At 39.0% G+C, this 6792-nt stretch overlaps 1 long non-coding RNA gene across 1 annotated transcript; it reads left to right on the top strand.

The window, feature by feature from the left end:
• The first annotated feature begins 1538 nt into the window (after positions 1-1538).
• On the top strand, positions 1539-6704 carry LOC309391176. Its single transcript, XR_014175238.1, has 2 exons — positions 1539-3970; positions 4142-6704. It is a non-coding gene; the product is annotated as an uncharacterized lncRNA (long non-coding RNA).
• Positions 6705-6792: the final 88 nt, after the last annotated feature.

The raw sequence follows: 6792 nt of genomic DNA, 5'->3' as shown, positions 1-6792 counted from the left end.
TGTAAATGGATTGATGCAGGAGTACATGGAATTGGGAAATTGTTCTATTTCAGGTCACACACAGACACAGTACTCAGAAGCTGATAACAGCAGACAATGTAATTCAAATGCCTAGCAGAAAGTGCTTGCTTGCAAAATGCTAATTACAGTCAAAGAAGCGATAGTGTAATTCAAATATGTTCTAAGACTGACAGAAAGTCAAATCAAATTGTCAGCTAGTCCAAGAGTCAAAGGGTGACAAACAAACAGAAACAACAGCTACAAACTAGGATTTTAAATAGTTGTTTCCAACAAAGGCTGCAAGCAAAGCAGCTACCTAAATATGCCTGCAGACAACCGGCTGCAATTACTCATCCCCTGCCCCACAAGGGTCTTCACCGAGGAGTGCTGCTCTGCTTGCCTTGGTATATGTCTAGGCCTGAAAGTTGTTCCTCATCATCTGATTGGGTCCAGCTGAACAGGAAATGCCTTTGTCTAACAGTCTCATTTGAATTCTGACTTCCCAAGATTCAAGATCAAGAGTCAGATTCTGAATCATGGCTCAGTAGCTGAGGTGGTAAAATAGAGAAAAGGGGAGATTCATAGCAGAGTGGAGAGACTACTTATGAGGTGCAGACCTAGAATTGGAAAGTGAATAATAAAGCTTTGGATTGAGTCAGAAGCATTAGTAGCAGCTGATGTATCTATCACCTTTTACAGAGAAAATTATAAGAATATAGCTGTTAAAAAACAGTATGTGATGAACAGGCTGTATCCCGTCTGTAAAGTTTTGGTTGCTTAATCTTCTCATACATTGTGTGGTATTTCTAGACCAGGAGTGTCAAACTCGTGTCGTCACGTGACATATCAGGACTTTCCCCCGCCCCTTTGCTAAACCAGGTGGGGGCGGGGCCAGCACATGATGCATCTGGTCAACAGACCATGAGTTTGACACCTTGCTCTATACCCGTGATGGCGAACCTATGGCATGTGTGCCACAAGTGGCACGCAGAGCCATTTGTCAGGGCATGCGAGGCGCTGACCTGTCAGCTGGCCAGCGCGCATGCGCGCAATGGCCAGCTAACTTCACCTTTTTAAAAGCTATTTTTCACCTTCCCCAGGCTCCAGAGGCTTTATAGGAGCCTGGGGAGGGCGAAAAGAGCCTCCCCTGACCCCCCCCCGGAGGCTTCAGGGACCGTCCCTGAAGCCTTCGGAACGCTTAAAACCACCCTCCGAGCAAACCGGAAGTCACTTCTGGTTTGCTCGGAGGGTGGTTTTAAGCATTCCGAAGGCTTCAGGGAAGCCTCTGGACAGTCCCTGAAGCCTCCGGAGGGCCTCCGGGGGGTCGGGGGAGGCTCTCCCCAGGCTCCAGGGGCTTTATAGGAGCCTGGGGAGGGCAAAAAAAATGTAAAAATGGAGGGGGGTGTCGCGCGTTGTGCACGCATGCACACGGGGGGTGTCGCGCGTTGCATTATGGGTGCGGCACGCCTGCACTTGACCCCCCCCACGCTCCCCCCACTTGTGGCACGCGAGCCAAAAAAGGTTCGCCATCACTGCTCTAGACCCTTGGTGTGCAAAGTTTTTTCTTTCCATTTGTTCATAGCATAATAGTTCATTGTATAGAACTAATGAATATTTTTTTACTCTTCCTTTTGTATTAACCCTGTAATTAAACCAGGTGTGGCCATGCTATAGTGAAATGAACATCTGCACATTTAATCAAATCATATATGGGCAGAAGAAGTAAAAACGTACTTTTCCTTACTTTGTTGCACTTTCCAGGAGGAAACAGCTTAAAGCAGCGCAGCAAGATGTTTCATTTAGTATAACAAATACTGTATACCATTCATGTTCTTGGTCATACCGATTTGGCTTTAAAAAGCTTTCTAAGATCTCATACTGATATTGCCAATTATTCATATGATGAAGAGCACCTCTGAGTTATGCTGAATCAAAAAGATAGCTGAACTACATTTAATAATGATTACATTATAATAGCTTTTCCAAAAGCCTGAGAAGCATAGAATTAACTTTGATGTATTTATGCATGAAGCATGTATTAGTCTTATCTTCAAAGCACTTGAATCTTGTCCTATTTTGGCAGCTGCAATTTAGTGTGTACTTATAAGCAAAAAATCCTGCAATTAATTGCAGGTGCAGAATAGTGCTTGAGATAACTGAAGAATGCAGAGTTTTGATCACAATAGCTCCCTTTTTCAAGACCTAGTTTATTTTAGCTACTTTTGTTGGTTGCATCTCTTCAATCTGCTTTCTAGTCTAAGACACACTTCCAAAGTATAGAAAGTGCATTAGTAATTCAAGTTGAAAAGATATCAGGGCTAATGTGCTCTTCAGTTTATTTTGTATTGCTCCAGTCACAGACACAGTCCAATCCTATACTTACCAAACCAAACCCCTGTTTGGTTCCTGTAATTAACAGAATAATCACATTGAAATAGTCAGAAGGAGTGGGATGGTGAAAGATTATAATGACATGATTTTAAACAGTGAATAGTTCTCACAGGATAAAAAAGAAAAAAATCCCATGACTCACGATGCCCCGTAGCATTGCTTAAAAGTTACTTTTCTGTTTCTGAAGTAGTTGGGGGGGGGGGGTAATTGATGTCTCCAGGCATCAAACCATGACCTGAATGCAGCAACAGCACTTAGACTTATATACCATTTCACAGTGCTTTACAGCCCTCTTTAAGCTGTTTACAGAGTCAGCATATTGCCCCCAAACAATATGTGTCCTCATTTTACCCACCTCGGAAGGATGGAAGCCTGAGTCAACCTTGAGATGGTGAGATTTGAAATGCCAAATTGCAGGCAGCCGGCAGGCAGCAGAAGTAGCCTGCAGTACTGCACTCTAACCACTCGGCCACCATGGCTCATATGTCTTGGCAACCATTTTTCTGCCATGTCATAACATTGCCTTTATCTCATATTCAAAACATACCTCTGATAGCTCTTGGTATGTTTGTGAGTTGTTCCAGTTTTGAAGTACCATTTTCTTATGTAGGACATAGTAGACTAAGCAAAGTGGTGTCTTTTTTTCCATAAAAAACCTTCCTTCCTTGATATGTCTGGATCTAGGAATGTAAGGAACCAGGGCACTTTGGCCTGATTGAAAAAAATACCATGAGCAGGGGTTGGGAGAGATCAAAAATTCCTGAATGGCCCTTGAGAGTAATTTTAATATTGCCTCCTAAGTCATACATGATGGTATACAAAGATAACCATTTTTGGTTCTAAATATTGCAAAGAGAAGCATACATTACATCCAAATGATTGAGCAAACTAATTTAAATTAAATCATGCAACCATTTGGACCAAGTAAACAGTCTGTCAACTTCTTAGATTTTTATAAAGTTGAAAGTTCATTGCTAAGCATTTGTAATGCTTGTTCTCATACTCATTTACTCTATCCTTAAGTCAGAAAACCCTCAACCTTATGTGGGCTGTAAAAGCTGAAATATGTTAAAGAAGGAAATGTTAATAATCTGTATGAGACGCTCTGAAGGAATGTAATGCTTTCGTTTTTAACATGCTACGTAACACTTGATGCTCTGACCTAAGGCTATTCAATGGGGGAAACCTAATTTAACCATTTATCCAGCCTTCAATTATCACTTCTCTTAGTAGATGTATAGGTTACTTCCTTAAAATATCAAAACATTAAAACAATATTTAAAAACTGGAACTACTAGTAACAAAATAGAATGTTATCCTATTGTTTTCCCATCCACTTTAACTAAAATCAAATATGAAGATGTTTGTCCTAGCAAGCTGATAAAAGCCAAAACTAGGTGGGCCTAGTTAGGAGACTGATGTATACAAGATGGGGAGGAGGTAGAAAAGCACTTTTGCTTACTGTTGTGAAATCAGTAATAGCAGATTATTCTATGTTTTTTGTTGGTTTTACTGCTAAAAAGAATTATTAACAAACATACCAGCTTAAAACCAATTTACAATATCTGCAGTTTAAAAGGTAGGCTAATAGTTATAAAATTGTTATCACGTACATAAATTAAGCCCAGCTAGGTGGCAGCACCTTGCTGTTCTTGCTTATATTAAATAACTAAGTAAAAGGTACATCTGAGAAGCATGTAGGTCAAAGGTGGTATTCAGCAGGTTCTGACCAGTTCTGGAGAACCGGTAGTGGAAATTTTGAGTAGTTCGGAGAATCGGTAAATACCACCTGACTGGCCCTGCTCCCATTTATTCTCTGCCTCCCAAGTCCCAGCTGATCAGGAGGAAATGGGGATTTTGCAGTAACTTTCCCCAGAAGTGGGGAGGGAATGAAGATTTTACAATATCCTTCCCCTGGAGTGGGGTGGGAATGGAGATTTTACAGTATCCTTCCCCTGCCAAGCCCACCAAGCCATGACACGCCCACCAAGCCACTCCCACAGAACTGGTAGTAAAAAAAAAAATGAATCCCACCACTGATGTAGATGGGAGACTACCAATTCCTAAAGTTAGGGATTTGGGGAAGAAAAAATGAACAAAAAACCCCCATCAAAAACTAATCTGAAGGAAGTACCTGTAATTGAGAAGAAATTACTTGCGTATGTTTGTGAAAAGAATGGAGCTGAGCTTGAAAGATTTATCTACTATCTAATTTTTCAAACACACATGATGTTTTTTATATTGTAATATAGTTTTAATTATTCTGCTTCTGTAAGCTGCCCAAGTAACTCTTATGAGATGGGCAGGTGCAGTAAATAAACAAATAGAACAGCTTGGTAAGTATGCCTGGAAATTTTTTTAATTTTGATTGAAAGGACACAAGAGGCAACAATGATCTAAATCTGATATATTTAATGTGACTTTATGCCAAAAAAGAAATATACAGATCATATTTTTGATCTTTAGCAAGTAACTGAGGAATAGATTTTATTGCACATTTTGTGGTTTTGAAAAAGTATATGATCATGTGAATAGGCTTGAATTACAGAACACTTTGCACAGCTGTAAGTTGATTACTGAGTGTGGTAAGAATGCAATATAAAGCATGCATGAGAATAAAAAGAAGGCCTGACATTGAGCAGGAATTACAGTAGGATGTATGAGACCACCTTGGTTGTTCGATACCTTTGTGTAAAAATGTATAAGAAATGCTTATGATGACCTTAGAGAAGTATTGGGGACATGAATGTGTATGTAATTTTTATGTAGGCAATACCATGTTGTTTAGTGTGAATTTGAAATATTTGCATCTTGTTAGCATGTACGATGCAATATTTAAAATTATACTGATTTAGTCTCCTAACCCTGGACAAGATAAATCTGGATGGACAATTGTGTGATACTTTCTAAATGATCAGGATCAGGAAGCATGCAAAATCATGGCCAAATTTTAGGTCATGACAGTGAAAGTCAGTAATCTAGCTAGCTTAGTCATAGGTACAAATACACAGATTTATATTCTGTATTTTCCAATGTTTTTTGTCTATGACCATATATTTTAATAAAAATTAACATTATGACAGGGAAAAAGCAGGCTTTTAAACACTCTGTTGTTAACCTATTGGAGCTGTTGGAGGTCATAAACAGCAATTTGAATTTTGCTCTCAAAGACTGGTAGACTTAGCTGCTAAGAGTGTAATAACAAGTTAATATGCTGATATATAATGGCAATGAATAGAAAATGCAGGTGCAAGCTCTTTACAGTTTTCCTCCAAAGGCCTATTAATTGCCTCAAACCATTTTTTTCTCATATAACCATCTTTAATTTGGAGAGGGAAGCAGCCCAGAAACTTTTGATAAATATCAGAAATACAATAACAGAACACAATAGCAGCGTGTTTTGGTTTCATTTTAAGAAGTTACAGCTGTTTAGAAGAATGCATTTAATTCATTTGATGCATAAGTGCCTCCAAACAACAACTCATAAATAAGGACGTTTTCAACCTTCTTCCTCAGAAGTGGGCTAATTACTAATTGAATGACTACATAATTGTATAAAGTCTACATTGGGGGTGGATTAAACAATATTCTTCATCACCAGAAATGGATTAAAAAGCAGCAAATCATTCATCCAAACACATGGAGAAATACATTAAAATCCAAAGATGAATACAAGTTATGGTCCTCCAAAGCATCTTACCATAATGAACATGGGGAGATTATTATTCAGTTAAGTGAACCAGCTTTGTCTTCTGGCAAAGGAAGCCTGGCATTTATTTCCTCTTTTGTGTGGAAGAAAAGTTGGAGCTCCCACCTACATATTTCCCTTTTCTGTGAAAAGAATTGGGTTTTAGCAAGCTGCATTTCAACTAGCAGGCATATGACTTGGATGTGTTCTTCAAGAAGAAATATTCATGTCCTTGGAATGCAGCACCTTCCTTATGGTGTGGTTCTGTATAAGTAGAACAACTTGTGAAAGTTCAGAGTAGAAATTCCATGCATTGTCATTTTAGTACCACCTTGATGGTATGTGAAGAAGAAGATAGGTAGTTGGTATTTATTTCTCTTTGATCATTGTGTTCATCTTCAGTGTATTTTCTAAGCATCTGTTTTGAAGAACTGAAACATCACAGAGTTATTTCTCTTTCCTGTTTTGTACATATTTCTGGTGCTCATCTGTATTTATTTAGGAACATGTATCAGCTGCCCCAATCTGGCTGACTGTGGGCAGTATATGTGAGTAAATCAATATAAAGTACTTCAATAATTAAAACAAAGGCAAAATCTCTGGTCCTGGATTGGATCCTGCACAATTAAAACAGTCCATTGCGACTCCCACATAAGGGCAGTTATACAATTAAGCAAAACCTTGGACTAAACTCAGCCCATTTACAAGGAACA

Source organism: Natrix helvetica (genome assembly GCF_964273705.1).
Source record: "Natrix helvetica genome assembly, chromosome: 4".
NCBI classification, from domain to species: domain Eukaryota; kingdom Metazoa; phylum Chordata; class Lepidosauria; order Squamata; family Natricidae; genus Natrix; species Natrix helvetica.
Note: the sequence above shows the minus strand (reverse complement) of the source record. Positions and strands in the feature narration are given on the sequence as shown.